Source organism: Labeo rohita, chromosome 15, assembly GCF_022985175.1.
Source record: "Labeo rohita strain BAU-BD-2019 chromosome 15, IGBB_LRoh.1.0, whole genome shotgun sequence".
Classification (NCBI taxonomy): domain Eukaryota; kingdom Metazoa; phylum Chordata; class Actinopteri; order Cypriniformes; family Cyprinidae; genus Labeo; species Labeo rohita.
In genome coordinates this window covers 8,241,563-8,257,349 of record NC_066883.1, presented here as the reverse complement: position 1 = coordinate 8,257,349, position 15,787 = coordinate 8,241,563, and the positions used below count along the sequence as shown (strand labels likewise).

The 15,787-nt window shown below is 38.9% G+C and overlaps 1 protein-coding gene across 1 annotated transcript in view; it reads left to right on the top strand.

The window, feature by feature from the left end:
• The first annotated feature begins 14,083 nt into the window (after positions 1-14,083).
• Positions 14,084-15,787, top strand: part of tfdp2 (transcription factor Dp-2) — a 62,734-nt gene continuing 61,030 nt past the window's right edge. The window contains exon 1 of the mRNA XM_051129515.1: positions 14,084-14,215. The gene's annotated coding sequence lies outside the window, so the exon portion shown is untranslated. The remainder of the gene's footprint in view (positions 14,216-15,787) is intronic.

Here is a 15,787-nt window from a genome sequence, read left to right as displayed (position 1 = left end):
ATGATTCACAATTCATGCTTCGAGTCTTGGACTCGGATCTAGAATCATTTGATTTAGGTCAGGGGTTCGGAGTGGGTTCACGATTCATTTTGCAAATTGAGTGATTTGTGATCCGTGTTCCGAGTCCTGATCTGAAATGATGGTTTATAAATCATGATTCAGATACGGACTTCAGAGCATGGATCACAAATCATTTGCTTTAGATCGGAACCTAGGAGTGCATATTGTGAATCATTTGATTCAGATCGGGACTTCGGTGTGGTTTTGCTAATCTTTTTATCAGATTTTTTTTTCTTAAACAGTAGAAAACAAACCATAAATGAGATCTCAGATTGAAGTCCTTGAAAATCAAGAGTAGTGCTTGAAAAGTCCTTGAAAGTCTTGGAATTTTATTTACAGTATCTGTACGAACCTTGAACACATGAACCAAATCAATTGAGTGAGTCATGTAAGCTGGAACCACTCCGATTGATTCAAACTCATAACTTCTTTTCATTTCAAGTGATTCACTAGCAAAAACCAGATCAAATTAAAAGAGCCATTCACTTTTGAATTTCGACATCGCTTGTAATGATTTTGAAAACCACTGTGTCGCAACATGGTTCACTGTTTTGAAGCGATCCAATCGGATCTCCAATCGCGAATCATTTGATTCAGATCAGAACCTCAGAGTAGTTTCATGAATCATTCCAGGAATTGAATGATTTGCAATCCGTGATCCGAGTCCTGATCTGAAATAATGGTTCGTGAACCATTGTTCAGATCGGGACTTTGGAGCGTGGATCATGAATCTTTTTATCTCTCTTTTTTTTTGTTTGTTTGTTTGTTTGTTTGTTTGTCTTAAACAGTACAAAACATCAAACTATAAGTAAGTGAGAACTCTAACTGAGTCCTTCAAAATCAAAATTCATTGAAAGTCCTGGAATTTTATTTTACAGTATCTGTACGAACACTGAACAGATGAACCAGATCAATTAAGTGAGTCATTTAAGCTGGAACCACTCCGATCGTTTCAAACTCACGACTTCTTTTCATTTCAAGTGATTCACTAGCAAAAACCAGATCAAATTTTAAGAGCCATTTTCGAATTTCAACATCGCATGTAGTGATTTTTAAAACCATTTAAAAAACATTGCATTGCAACATGATTCACTGTTTCGAAGCGTTCCAGTCAGATCTCGAATCGCGAATCATTTAATTCAGTGTGGGCCTTCAAATCGTGTATCGCAAATCTTTTGATTTAGGTCAGGACTTCGGAGCGGGTTCTTGAATCAATCCACAAATTAAATGATTCTTGATTCATGCTCCGAGTCCTGATCTGAAATGATGGCTTATGAATCATTATTCAGTTCGGGACTTCGGAGTGCGGATTGCAGATCATTTGATTCAGATCAGGACTTCGGTGTGGTTTTGTGAATCTTTTTTCTTTAACAGTAGGAAACATCAAACCCTGAAGTCCTTGAAAATCAAAAGAGTAGTGCTTGAAAAGTCATTGAAAGTCCTGGAATAGTGTTTTACAGTATCTGCAAAAACCCTGTATATTGTGGCAACAATTTATTAAAAAGGGGGAACAAATTCTTCATTTGTGGCCATGATGAACATATTTTTGTCCACTTGTCGTGTGTGGGGCTCTTACTGTTTTTGTGGGAATTTCGTATACAGTTGGCTTTCACATGGCTGATGATGGAGGCTTCATTCTGAACAACTTGTTCCTGATAGGTTTTGATCCCATATGAACCTAGTTTAGGCAGAGGAAAGCTCAGCATGCAGCCTTCGCAGTGGCTCATTGTTGTGCATGTGGTAGAGGAATCCTCTCTGGCATGACAGTCATTCGCTCCAACTGCTGTGGGCCGGATGGGCCTCAAACCGCACGGCGTGCCACAGTGCAGCATCTGCACTCGCGCAGCGCCGCTAACGATCAGTGTGAAGGTGTTGTTTCAGCGCAGCCTGTGTTAGATTTCTTGCAGGAATTTGATTAGCAGCACTTTAGACTCACCAGCGGAGGAAATATCAGGTGAACATGCCTTAACACTCTTCTTCACTTCACCACTGCCTCACAGGTCACGGGACGAGTAAAGGCCTGCTAATAAACACCAGCAACTCCCTTCCCTCAAGCCTTTCAAACTCAGTTAGCATCGACTAGTGCTATTCTTAGGCCGTGTGGATGAGCGTGAATGTTAGTGCTCACTAGCACTTTTGCTTTAAAATCAGTACTTACAGGAATAATTCACTTGTGTATTCACCCTCATGTCATTCCAATCACATTTTCTGTTTTATATACTGATTAAAAAATGGACTAGACTATGTAAACTTCTATTAGGTTTGTGATAAATTACAGAAATGGTGCTGTAGATGCCTTATGCATGATTATTGCATGTAGGAAGTTTCAGCATATCTCACTGGAAAATATTAAATCTGTGGCAGATTTCAGAAGACTTGGACTATAGTAGAATACAAGTCCTATGGACTATTATAATAAATTTATAGTGCATTTTGTGGAGCTTGGTAGTTTAAATCACCATCAGTTTTAATTGTATGAAAGCGAGAAGCTTGAACATTCTTCATCTCCCCTTTTAGTAATATAGTTTTGGAACGACATTAGGGTGAATATATATATATATATATATATATATTTTTTTTTTTTTTTTTTTTTTTTTTTTTTTTAAGGCTTGCCAACTAATGTTTTTTTTGTTTTTCTTTCTTTCTTTCTTTCTTTCTTTCTGCCTTGGGTTGCCTAAAGAGGTTTCTTTAAACAGGAATTGCCTTCCCAAAGAGAAAATTTATATAAATATATGTGGTAGATTATAATAAATAGCATTTGCATTCAAATCTCAAGTGCAAGATGAGCTAATGAAAAAAATATATATATATTGCTTAAATGAAAGACTTTGGATGACTAAAACTTGATTTTGTATCACTGTGAAATAGAGCATTTCCTTTGATGGTCATGCAAAGGATGATCGTTGTTGTCGTGTTCTGTTAAAGTTTGATATGTAAATATGAAGAGGGAACAGTTTCATTTTCAATACAGGTGTGCTTGTACGGAAATGGTGTGAACCAGCCTTAATTTCATAATAAGAACTGATATATTTTAAATCCATACTAAGTCACCAAAGTAGAATTTGTGTTGTTTGTTGTTAAATATTTTTTTTGTATTAAAATATATTTACAACACATGTGTCCGGTGTTTTTTTTTTTTTTTTTTTTTTTTTTTTTTAAAGTACTGTAACATTAATTGATCATCAAACACAGCAGCCATGAGGCGGGTGAACCGGTTCTGTTGGTATGCGCGTTCACGCGGCTCGTTCGTGGTTCTGTTATCATCAAGTAAACGTATCAGATTTTCAGAGAACAAAGTATTCTCGTGAGGGTGGAGTATTGTTATTGAGTTACAGCTTATTGTTAGCTCCACAGACAATTGGCCGTCCCTCCCGAGGGTTCAAACGTAATAAAGCAAGCGAGTTGCGTAATAAAGCAAATAAACATTTCTTGTGAAAGCATGACAAAGCTATTTGACGACAGAGATTTCACCATTTAAATGTAGTTTTCAATATAATCGGCACAACAGCATTTGTTTTTTTTTTGTTTTTTTACAAAGGTGTATCAGTGTGGCCAGGTGCATCTGGTGTATCAGTGTGGCCAGTTATTAGTTTTGTTTACTCCACCAATAAAAACAATTCTATACAGCGAACACAGACAAATGGAATGACACAAAGTGAACTATTTAAAAAAAAAAAAATCAGCACTCGTCATAGTAGTATTACATAACAATGCATAATAAAGTTGTGAATTATTCGATTCGTTTTGATCAGTAGTTTTCAACCTTTGTAATTCCATTGCTACAATTATTATTGTGAATGGAAATCTGTAACAAATGCTGGTTACTTGTTACATTTTAATTTTTGATGTTAAATTATTGTATTACTAATGTATTAAATAATCTGGAAACATTTTGTGAACCATCCTAGATTTGATTTCAAAATGTTGTGACTCAACAGCTTTTGTTTTAAGTGTGTTTATTAATATATCTACAGTATAACGCATCACATAAAGCAGTCAGATGTTGATAAAGGTCTTATACGCTTGATGGTACACAGTGACCCCTTGTGGATGAAAGGGAACTGCATTTTTATTAAAAGAAATCGTGAACATAAACATTACCCTACTGCACCTGTCCAGTAATAGTGAATAATAAAATAGTCACATAATATATAGGTGTACATTTGATTGCAGGTGTAAAGTCTGGTTTATTTGTTGATTTTGTAATAGATATCTAGACCAGCTTGGTAATGACTTAAAAATTAAATGTTTCCACTCGTTTGTTTACTCTGCAAATCAGTTGCTCTTTATAGAACGTTGGGGTTAGTTGACTAATGGATTAGTTGTTGAGTATAATTATAAGGTGTTCTTATTGTTGTTAAGCCAACTGTTTTGTGCATTGTAACCAATGTTTAACCATGTTTTGTAACCTATGCTTTCTCTCATGTGGAAAGGGGAATTATGTGTGGAGGTTTATTGCTGATTATTGCTCTAACAAAAGAGTGTTGTCCCCTTACATCTTTTCAAAATCTACGGCTGAATTGTTCTATTTGTCACTGGATCTTGGATTTTTTTTTTTTTTTTTTTTTTTGGGCAGGACGCCCCCAAGTGGTTAGAATGGGAAATTACACTTCTACAACCTCTGCTAGCGACCACAGGGCTACGCACGGTTCTAACAAACTGGTGAAGTTTGTTGATGACATAGTAGGCCTCATTAGTCAAAATGACGAGAAGGCCTGCTGGGAAATGGATGCTTTTTCCACATGGTATCACATTAATAATCTCTCTTTGAATGCTGAAAAGATCGATGGGGCTGTAGTAGAAAGGGTGAGTAGATGTAAATATCTTGGGGTATATCCTACAGAAGATCTTTCCTGGAAAATGCTTATACATCAGCTGGCAACAAATCAGCGCTTCTACCATTTATGACGGGTGGCCAGATTTAATGTTTTCCAAAAAATGTTGAGGACTCTATGCTGGAACTGTAGAAGGTCTATTCACAGGGAGCATTATTTTTTGGTTTGGAGGCACAACGGCCTAAGAAATGCATGAGGACTTTGCTCCCATGCATTAGCAACATTTATTTTCAGAGATGCAGGACCAGGGCTAAATGAATTATTAGAGACTTTCATCATCCTAAACACAGATTATTGTCATTGCTCCCATCGGGGAAGCATTTCAAAATAGTGAGGACCAACACAAAGACTGAAAAGATGTTTTTATTCCCAAGCTATTAGTTTATTGAATGAGTCTGTAAAATTTTAAAGACATTTATTACATAAAGACAGACATTATCATTTGATTTAATATTCATGTTTGTAGTACTGATTTACTGTGTTTTTAATTTTTTTGTTGTTTATATTGTTGCACTGTGGGATGAGATACTAGAGGAAACCCATTTCAGTACATTGCATCACATGTATATGTATGTGACAAATAAAGAATCACAACCTTTAAAAAAAAACTCTGTAGTTAGAAAAGAAACACTTTCATACCTTTGCCATGTCGCAAAGACATAGAAAGTGGAGAGGACTCTGTAGGAACAGAGTTACAGATGTAGGAAAATAGGAGAGTTGGGGCTGGTGAGGCTCACTGGATAACACTGGGAATGGTAAAGGGTCACTACAAAATTTTAGGACTGGTGAGGGTCACCTGGGAATAGTCATCTGAAAACACTGGAGTTGGTGAAGGCCGCTGGAGGATGGTGGGGCTGGTGAGAGTCACCAGAAGACAGTGGAACAGGAGATGGTCACCTTAAGACACTGGGGCCGGTAAGGGTCACCAGAAGTCCCTAAGGTAAGAGAGGGTCTGGAAATGACTGGGACTGGTGTGGGTCACCGGAAAACATTGGGGCTAGTGAGGATCACCACAAAGACACTCCAGTGTCTTCTGGTGTCCTTCACCATCTGCAGTGTCTTCCAGTGACCATCATCAGTCACTGGAAGACACTGCAGATGGTGAAGGTCACCAGAAGACACTGGAGTTGGTGAGGGTCACCTAAAGACACTGGGGTTAGTGAGGGGCACTGGAAGACACTGCAGATGGTGAGGGTCACCTGAAGACACTGGGACTGGGCAGGGACACCAGAAAACACTGGGATAGGTGATGATCACCTTTAGACACTGGAGCTGGTGCAGGTCATCGGAAGACACAGGGGTTATTCAAAGTCACTGGAAGACAATGGGGCTCTTGTGGATCATTGGAAGACACAGGGGTTGGTGAGGGTTACCAGAAGACACTGGGGTTAGTGAGGGTCACTGGAAAACACTGGGGCTGGTAAGAGTCACTGGAGGGCCGTGGGCCTGGTGTGGATCACTGGAAGATATTGTGGCCAGTGAAGGTCACAGAAGACAATGGGACTAATATCGGTCATCAGAAGACATTGGAGCTGGGGTGGGCCACTGGAAGACACAGGGGTTGGTGAGGGTTACCAGAAGACACTGGGGTTGGTAAGGGTCACTGGAAGACACTGCAGATGGTGTGGAATACCAAAAGACACTGGGGCAGGTAAGGGTCACTGGACAACTGTGGAAATGATGAGGGTCCAGTGAGGTCACTAGGGGTCATAGACTGTAAAAAAAGATGGATGATACACCTTCACTCTCTTCTATTGAAGTGAGCCGCCAATGTCCCAATAGGGCGCAGACATGTTGCGCTGATTTGTCTTCAAGACATTGGGCTAGTGAGGAGTCTAGAAGAACATTGTTTCTTTTGAAGGGCTTTGGAAGACCTTGGGGATGGTGAGGGTCTCTAGAAGACATTAGGGCTGGTGAAGGGCTCTAGAAGACAGTGTGGCTGGTTAGGGGCTCTAAAAGACAATGGTGCTGGTAAAGGGCTCTAGAAGACATTGGAGCTGGTGAGGAGCCTAAAAGACATTGGGGTTGGTGAGGGTTTCTACAGAACAGTGTGGCTGGTGAGGGTCTCTAGAAGACATTGGGGTTGGTGAGGGTTTTTTAGAAGACATTGGAGCTGGTGAGGGGCTCTAGATAACATTATGGCTGGTGAGGGTCTCTAGAAGACATTGGGGCTGCTGAGGGGCTGTAGATGACATTGGGGCTGCTGAGGGGTCAACAGAAAACACTGATGCTGATGAGGGTCTCTATAAGACATTGGAGCTGGTGAGGGGCTCTAGAAGACAGTATGGTTGGTGAGGGTCTCTATAAAGCAAAAAAAAAATTGAAAGTTGAAAAGTTTTGCAATAACACAGCTGTCTGTATGATGTTTTGATATCATCGTATCACAACCGTATATGCAAAAGAGAAGCACTGGGTTGGAATCGCCTCAGCTTTAAACGTACTGGGTGAGTACAAAACGCTGCCAGCACGCTAGCTAGTATTTGTGAACAGTTGTGAGCTAGTTGCTGAAATGTCAATAATTATCTGCTGCATGTGATCATGTAAGGCAGTCCCTCCGGCATGATCATCTTAATATTATCTTGTAGTGTGTGATGTGTCACGATTTTTAAAACTTGTGGTGTGCGCATGTTTAAGATTTGAGGGAAGATAATTTGCAAAGATTCCCCTTTATGTGTCCTGCAACCAGATTTCATAATCGGTTAGGATTATAAAAATCCTGTAGTGTGAGCCCGGCTTAAGACATTGGGCCTGGTGAGGGGTGCTAGAAGACATTTTGGCTTGTGAGGGTCTCTAGAAAACATTTTGGCCGGTGAGGGTCTCTAGAAGACATTGGGGCTGCTGAGGGGCTGTAAATGACATTGGGGCTGCTGAGGAGTCAATAGAAAATACTGAGGCTGGTGAGGGTCTCTATAAGACATTGGGGCTGGTGAAGGGCTCTAGAAGACATTTTGGCTTGTGAGGGTCTCTATAAGACATTGGGGCTGGTGAAGGGCTCTAGAAGACATTTTGGCTTGTGAGGGTCTCTATAAGACATTGGGGCTGGTGAGGGTCTCTAGAAAACAATGGGGTTGGTAAGGGTTTCTAGAAAACAGTGTGGCTGGTGAGGCTATCTAGAAGACACTGGGGCTGGTGAGGAGTTTAGAAGACATTGGGGTTGGTGTGGGTTTCTAGAAGACATTGGGGCTGGTGAGGAGTCTAGAAGACATTGGGGCTGGTGTGGGTCCCTAGTAGACATTGTGGCTGGTGAAGGGCTCTAGAAGACAGTGTGGCTGGTGAGGGTCTCTATAAGACATTGGGGCTGGTGAGGAGTCTAGAAAACAATGGGGTTGGTAAGGGTTCTAAAAGACATTGGGGCTGGTGAGGAGTCTAGAAGACATTGGGGCTGGTGAGGAGTCTAGAAGACATTGGGGCTGGTAAGGGGCTCTAGAAAACATTATGGCTGGTGAGGGTCTCTAGAAAACACTGAGGCTGGTGAGGGTCTCTAGAAGACAATGTGGCTGGTGTGGGTCCGTAGTAGACATTGTGGCTGGTGCAGTGTTAATTTCGTCAACGAAGAAGACGACGAAAAATTCTTTAACAAACATTTTTTCTGTGACGAAGACAAGACGTTGACGAGCTACAACTAATTTCTGATCATATAAAGTATGATGAAATGTATGTGTTAGTGAAGACGGGATAGGCGGAATTGCGCTAATAGACACACGGCAGAAGCACTTTCTCTCGTGCACGCCTCACTTCTTCAGTTCACAGACAGCACATGATCAGTTCTCAGTGCTCAAACACACACACAGTAGTCCAAATGTCTATCTTGTTGAGTATCTCACGTAAATACAGTCGGTTATGGCTTAAGTGAACGCAAACAGGTGGGTGAAAACTGAGAATGTGACAGTATTACATGCATGCCTTCTGTCTTAAAGGGACAGCATTCCTAATTAAATACCTATCTCTGTCATTAATGTTCACCAACAAAAGATGTCAAATAAATGTATAGCCTACATGTTAAATAAACCTCCTGTATCTGAAAAATTTAATTTGTATCGTATTTGTCTTATTGTGCTTTTTTTTTTTTTTTTTTTTTTTTTTTTTAATTATAAATTATATGTATAGGCACATATATAAATGAACAACTATCATTTTATAAGTTGCTCCTTTTTTCGCTATAAATTCACCCAAAAATGAAAATTGTCATAATTGAAGTTTTCCCAAGTTCAGTCCTTGATTCAAATTTATAATAAGCTTAAATGATTTGGTCTAAAGAGAGAAGAATTAATGATTATTTTTGTTTGAAGACTAAAGTAGCTACCAAAATAAATGTTGGTAACTGCAGTTTGACTAAAAGTAATGACTAAAACTTGACAAAAATGCAATGACTTTTCGTCGACTAAAACTATAAAAGACTCAAATGACTAAAATGTGACTAAGACTATTAATCATTTTAGTCTCAAGATAAAGACTAAGACTAAATCAAAAATGCCTGTCAAAATTAACACTGGGCTGGTAAAGTGCTCTAGAAGACAGTGTGGCCGGTGAGGGTCTCTAGAGACAGTGTGCCTTGTGAGGGGCTCTAAAAGACATTTTGGCTTGTGAGGGTCTCTATAAGACATTGGGGCTGGTGAAGGGCTCTAGAAGACAGTGTGGCTGGTGAGGGTCTCTGTAAGACATTGGGGCTGGGTGAGGGTCTCTAGAAGACGTGTGGCTGGTAGGGATGTCACAATACTAAATATAATATTGAACCATTCGGTACGACATCCACGGTTCAATACGCGTTTGTGAATTGTGGTTTTCGGTTTTGCATTTAAATGAGATGACGAAACGCCTCCCCCGTTTATATTTATATACCATTCTAATGAAATAATAAGCCTTTCTTAACTTGTTGTCCAACAAAAGAGAACATTATAACTTATTTTTACTTCACAGCATCAGTTGAGTGTTTAAAATAACTTTTAACCTTTTGTGATCTGATGTGGCTTCTTATCATAGAATGAGGCATATAATATTTGCAGTGCAAATAATATTATTTTATATTATATAATTTTTTTTTTTTTTATTATCCACAAGAAATGTTAAGGAAAAGGTGCAATTGCAGTCTAACCATTACCTTACCATCATATAAGTTCTGCCTCAACTGTTTTAAGTCCTGACAAATATGTTTTCGTTTAACTGCTGACACTGGAGCTTTAACCACCGCAAGTACAATAGTCTTACCCTCTGCAACTTTTTGAGTGCAGTGGCCCAATACCAGCGTGTGTAAACGCACAGATAAAACATCTACAATAATAAAATGAAATATTTTCTGTTGTACACTGTTGAAAACATCTTCAGCACATTAGCTTTTTTTTTTTTTTTTAAATCTTGAATAAAGAATTCTGCAACAGATCAACAACACATCATTGAGTCAGTCTGGGTTTACATGAAGAGACAGAAGCAACAGAGACTAATCTAAGAGAAATAAACTGCATATGAAAACCTTTAAACACTTTATGCTTTAAAATAAAGATGTTTTGAGAAACAGATTTTATCAAATGTAGCATAAACACATCATCGCTCTGCGGATGTTGGGCAGAAGCTGCATCTGACGTGGCATTTAGATATATTTAATGCCGACTGTTTGATACAACCCATAAGAAGAGGAACTGGGACAGTCATTCACAGGTGTGTTTGTTTTTTATGCATCTATTTTTGCATATATTGACAGTATGTTGCACTTGATTAGGACTACTAATGTAGTACACAAACCCCTTTTCTGCACTTTCGTACAGATGTTATGCGAGATGTCTCTCGTCTCCTCTCACTTCCTCTCTTCATCACTGCTCTGGTGCAGAATACTGGGTAAAACTGTACAGTTATTGCACCTGCACAGTTTGTTTAATGAGGTTCAGAGGTTACTTATCTTGCATTTTAGCAAATACTGAATGCATTTATAGAAACATACAATACACATTTAATCTAACAGTTTGTGTTTAGGGCCATTTTAGACCACATTTATGATACATTGTGGTGTTTTTGTGTCCTTGCTTGATGTTTCTATCAAGAGTTGCAATGTTTTTTTTTAAATCTCTTTTGTGTCAAACAGAAGACAAAGTCATGGTGATTTGGAATGAAATGAGGGTGTGTAGATAATGACAAAACTGTCCTAATGGAGTGAACTGTTCTTTTATCTCACTCTCTCTGCTGATGTGTGTTGTTTTGGGTGGTTTATACTCGAACTTGCTAGGCAAGAGTATCAAGTCCAAGTCAAGTCTAGTCAGAGGTCAGAATCTGTCACCAGGCTAAAAAAACCAAACAAGATATCCCACAAGTGCCAAAAAGTGTCTGTCTATTTTGCATCTCGTAGCATATATCATCTTACATGTTTTTACATCCAATTCTAAATATTATTACAGTATAAAAGTGATTTACACACACCTGCCATTTTCAATTTTCAGTGTTAGGGGGCGCCAGAACTAAAACAGTTCTCCAAACTGTCCACTAAAACAGCTGTATCTACACAATCCAAACATTATGTTCTTTTGTATTTGGCAAATGTGATCATTTCTCTGTTAAGATTATTATATTTAACAGTGTGACTGGTGTAACTTTTTGCATATGTTTGAGTGTATGTTTGAACTTGTGGTCACAAGGTCTGCAGCTTGTGCTGTAAATGCAATGTATTAGAAATTCAACAACATCACCAGGATATAAATATACATACAAATCAGTGATGTATACTGCACATACATGTATGTGTGTGTGTGACAAAGCTAAAGCACGTACTATTAGAAATGGGAATAGCCATAAACTGACCAGTCACATAAAGACAGACTCAGAATTTGCTGCTGTAAGTTCAAGCGATGCTACTTGTTAGCAAACTCAGCATGCTGAGCAAGGCTCCACGCCCTGTGAAGATCAGAGTTTGGCGTCATGATCGCCTTCACAGGAAATCCTCTCCACAATGAATTATGGGCCAGCCCTGTGTGAAATGATGTACTGCCGTTAGCACGTCCCATGAGGTTTCGCCTTATCATTCCCTGTTCAAGTCGTGCGTTTTCAGTCACAAACAAACCTCACATGTTCCTTGCAATTCAGCTGAATGCACAAAGTGTTCAATATATTTTTAAATCAGCTGTGATAAATCAGTGAATTAGCAAAAGTTTTATCTCAATTTTGACAGCACTGACAGTATTTTTGTATTTATTTTTTTTTGCACTCATGACATGCATTTATGGTGGTTGTTTTAACAGCTTGTGCAGATGTGCAAAGAGCAGGTGTAACCCCTGGGTGCTGTGGCGGGCTTGTCATGGCTTCTTCCTTATCAAATTCCAATCTGCACACACTTTAGTAGATCTTGCTTATTCAAATGAGCAACTGCCACTTTGACTTTTGTTTTTAGTTCAATGTAAATTGTTATATACAGTTGAAGTCAAATGTTTACATACACCTTGCAGAATCTGCAAATGTTAATTGTTTTACCAAAATAAGAGGGATCATACAAAATGCATGTTATTTTTTATTTAGTACTGACCTGAGTATTTTTTATTACATATAAAAGTCCACAAGAGAAAATAATAGTTACATTTATAAAAAAAAACAAATTACCCTATTCAAAAGTGTTGTGTTGTTACCTGAATGATCCACAGCTGTTTTTATTTATTTATTTTTTATTTTGTTTAGTGATAGTTGTTAATGAGTCCCTTGTTTATCCTGAACATGTAAACTGCCCGCTGTAAACTGCCCTACATGTTAAAACCCTTCAGGTCTTGGTTTTTCAGCATTTTTGTGTACTTGATACCATTCCAACAATGACTGTATGATTTTGAGATCCATCTATTCACACTGAGGACAACTGAGGGACTCATATGCTTCAGAAGGAAACACACTGCATTAAGGGGGTGAAAACTTTTTGAATTTAAAGATCAGGGTAAATTTCACTTATTTCATCTTCTGGACTAAATGAAAAAAAAAATATGATATGTTCAAAAGTTTACACTCCCGTCTCTTAATGCATCGTCTTTCCTTCTGGAGCATCAGTGAGTGTTTGAACCTTCTGTAATAGTTGCATTGAGTCCCTCAGTTGTCCTCAGTGTAAAAAGATGGATCTCAAAATCATTAAAGTCATTGTAGGAAATAGTTAAAATACACAAAATTGCAAAAAAAAAGTAAGAATTTAACTGTTCAAGGCAATCAAGCGACTCGTGAACAACCGTCACTTAACAAAAACATTATTTTCTCTTGTGAACTATTATATGCAAATGTCTTTTATGCGTAATATCTTATTCAGGTCCATACTAAATTAAAAAAATATATCATTTTGTATGATCCCTTTTGTTTTGGTAAATTAATTAGCATTTTGTTGATTCTGCAATGCGTATGTGAACTTTTGACCTCAACTGTCTATGCATATGTACATGTGACAACTTCAGGTATACACACACATCTGTCACAGCGAGTATACATACATACACATATACCATACTGTACCTACGTTGAGAAATATTCATTGAAAAAGTGTTTCAGCTAACCCTGGTCTTACCTGAACTCCTGTATTTTTATATAAGTGTGACCTATATCCATATAGACCTCTGATGTGTGATAATTTAATGTAGGGATATGGCTGTTAAGCAACTACACTTTTTTAGCCACATTTTAGGGATGTAAAGCTGTTGGGCTGTTGCTACAACGCGTTCCTTCTAGTCACTTTGTTGTGTGTAATGATGTGCAATATGGTAATTGGCTTTTGATATCCTCGGTTTAAGAACAGAAGTTTCCACAGGAAATCGCCCTTCGTTTGTTTCAATAATTGGGTAAATTTTACATAGCAGTTGCGGCCAGTTTTGCAGCCAAACTGGGAAGTTTTTTAAACGTGTCTTAATTGTTTTTAACGTACCACATATTTAAAATGTAAATGTCAAATTAATATACGTCATCAACATGTGATTACTACCAGATGGCGCGCCGAAGTCGCACCACGCCAAAATAACGCAGCCCCGCACAAGCTCCCATTGTTTTCCTTTGTCTGCGTAGACTAATTAAAACCACCATAAAGCCTTTAAATTACTTTATTCATCTCATTACCCCGCATAGCATGTGGAGCGCCACGCCTGCTTTACATTTCGCTCAGGCTAGCCAATCACCTTCCACCTGGCGTTGGCGTCACCGGCAGGTGTGACCAATCAGAGGCGGCGGCTAGCTGCCACCGCCAAGCTTGTGTGCGGAGTTCTGCAGCACTCAGGAAGTGAGCGCAGGGTCGAGCACTTACTGCGCTTTCACTCTCATACATTCCCAGAGTTGTTTGTTTTCCACTTTGACAGAGCAGTTCAGCACATTTCGGCCCGAAATCTAAGGTAAGCTCGACTTGTCGTATTTAGGATAAGTTGGGAATATCTGACTAAGAAGATTGTGAACTTGGAGAATATAATTAAGTACGTTAGACGCATTTTGACAGCAATGTTTATTGTTTATGTTCAACAAAGTGGACGTTTATTTTTCACTTTAATAATTAAGTTTGAGTAATGAACAATTAGCAAACCCCAAAGCGTTGGGTTTTGATTTACAGCAAGTAATGTTAGTTAAGATAGCTTTAAATGTTTAGATAAACAAGTGCAATATCAACAAATAAGAGTTCCGTCCAAATTCGATGACGTATCACGGCCCTGTTTATCCCCATTAAATTTAGTTCAAATGTAATTTTGACGTTATATAGTATGAGAATAGTATGTACAGTGCGCTTTTGTCGAGAAGTGTCGAGCTGTCAGGGAGCGATTGCGCCGGGCGGTGGTTCGTCGGTTTGTTCTGCAGCTTTTGCACATTTCCGCTGCCCCGAAAACTCGGTTCTGACGAGATTATCGTCGAGTTTCGGTGAGAAGTTCCTCATATTTTCCTTAAGTAATGTGGCTTCAAATGAAGGTTTTACGAATAGTCTGGTAGTTTATTGTAGAGCGACTCTTAAAACTTTGGCCTTGCGGCGATAATGTCATAATAAACTTTCGAGCAATTTTACCGCATATAGGGTTGCATATTCCTGTCAGTTTGATGTTTTAACGCGTGTTTATGTATACAATGAGCATACGGATCAACAATGCTGTGAGAATCTTATAAATAATCTCTCAGAGTTTAAAACCAGCTCAAATACGTTTTTAAGTACCATGGTAAAGTCGAATAAGGAGACTGTGGGCTTTGAGACGTACTGTACTATGGTGCTAAGCGGTTATACATTACCGTATTGTACCATGTACTAAAAATCATTGATGTGGTAAATGTCAAATACATAATTTTGGCATGAAAGTAAATCCAAATCCTATGCTTGTGCCATGGTACTTCTGTAACTTTTCAAATAACATTTCTGAGAGTGTATTAACCAGTATGTTCAGATGAGTTTGTCTCTTGATATGTTGTTTGTGGTTTCTTTCCCCTTTGAGACTGTCTATTTTTGTGGTGTTTTGCACCGTTTTGTGGAGGAACACCTGAGCCTTGTTATTTAGGCTTGTGAAGTAAACATTCAAGAAAATATACGAGGAGAGGCTCAAACAGAGGCGCATTTGAGAGCATGTTTAGTGTGGTAATTGGACAAGAAAGCTCTGGAGTGTGAGGTCATGGGGTTTTTGTTGGCTTAGTGTACTGAGATTGCAGGCCAGGCTGTGTCAGATTTGAAGCAGACATCTGTTGGTCCCGCACAAACGGTCTGGATATTTAATCCTTCCAGTGGAGGGGAGGAGGAGGGAAATGAGACCCCCACCCCAGAGCTCGCAGCTTTTGTGACAGGTGTCCCCCTGCTATTCAGCACCTCAAGCAACTTTTCCTGTGTGTAAGTGGTGGAGGCCTTTGTCTGATTATTTTTCTGTCTGTGGTTGCGTCTTTGGAGGAAAAACTCAGCGTCAGCTAGTTCAACAGCCGTGCGTATTGAATGTAAAGTTCAG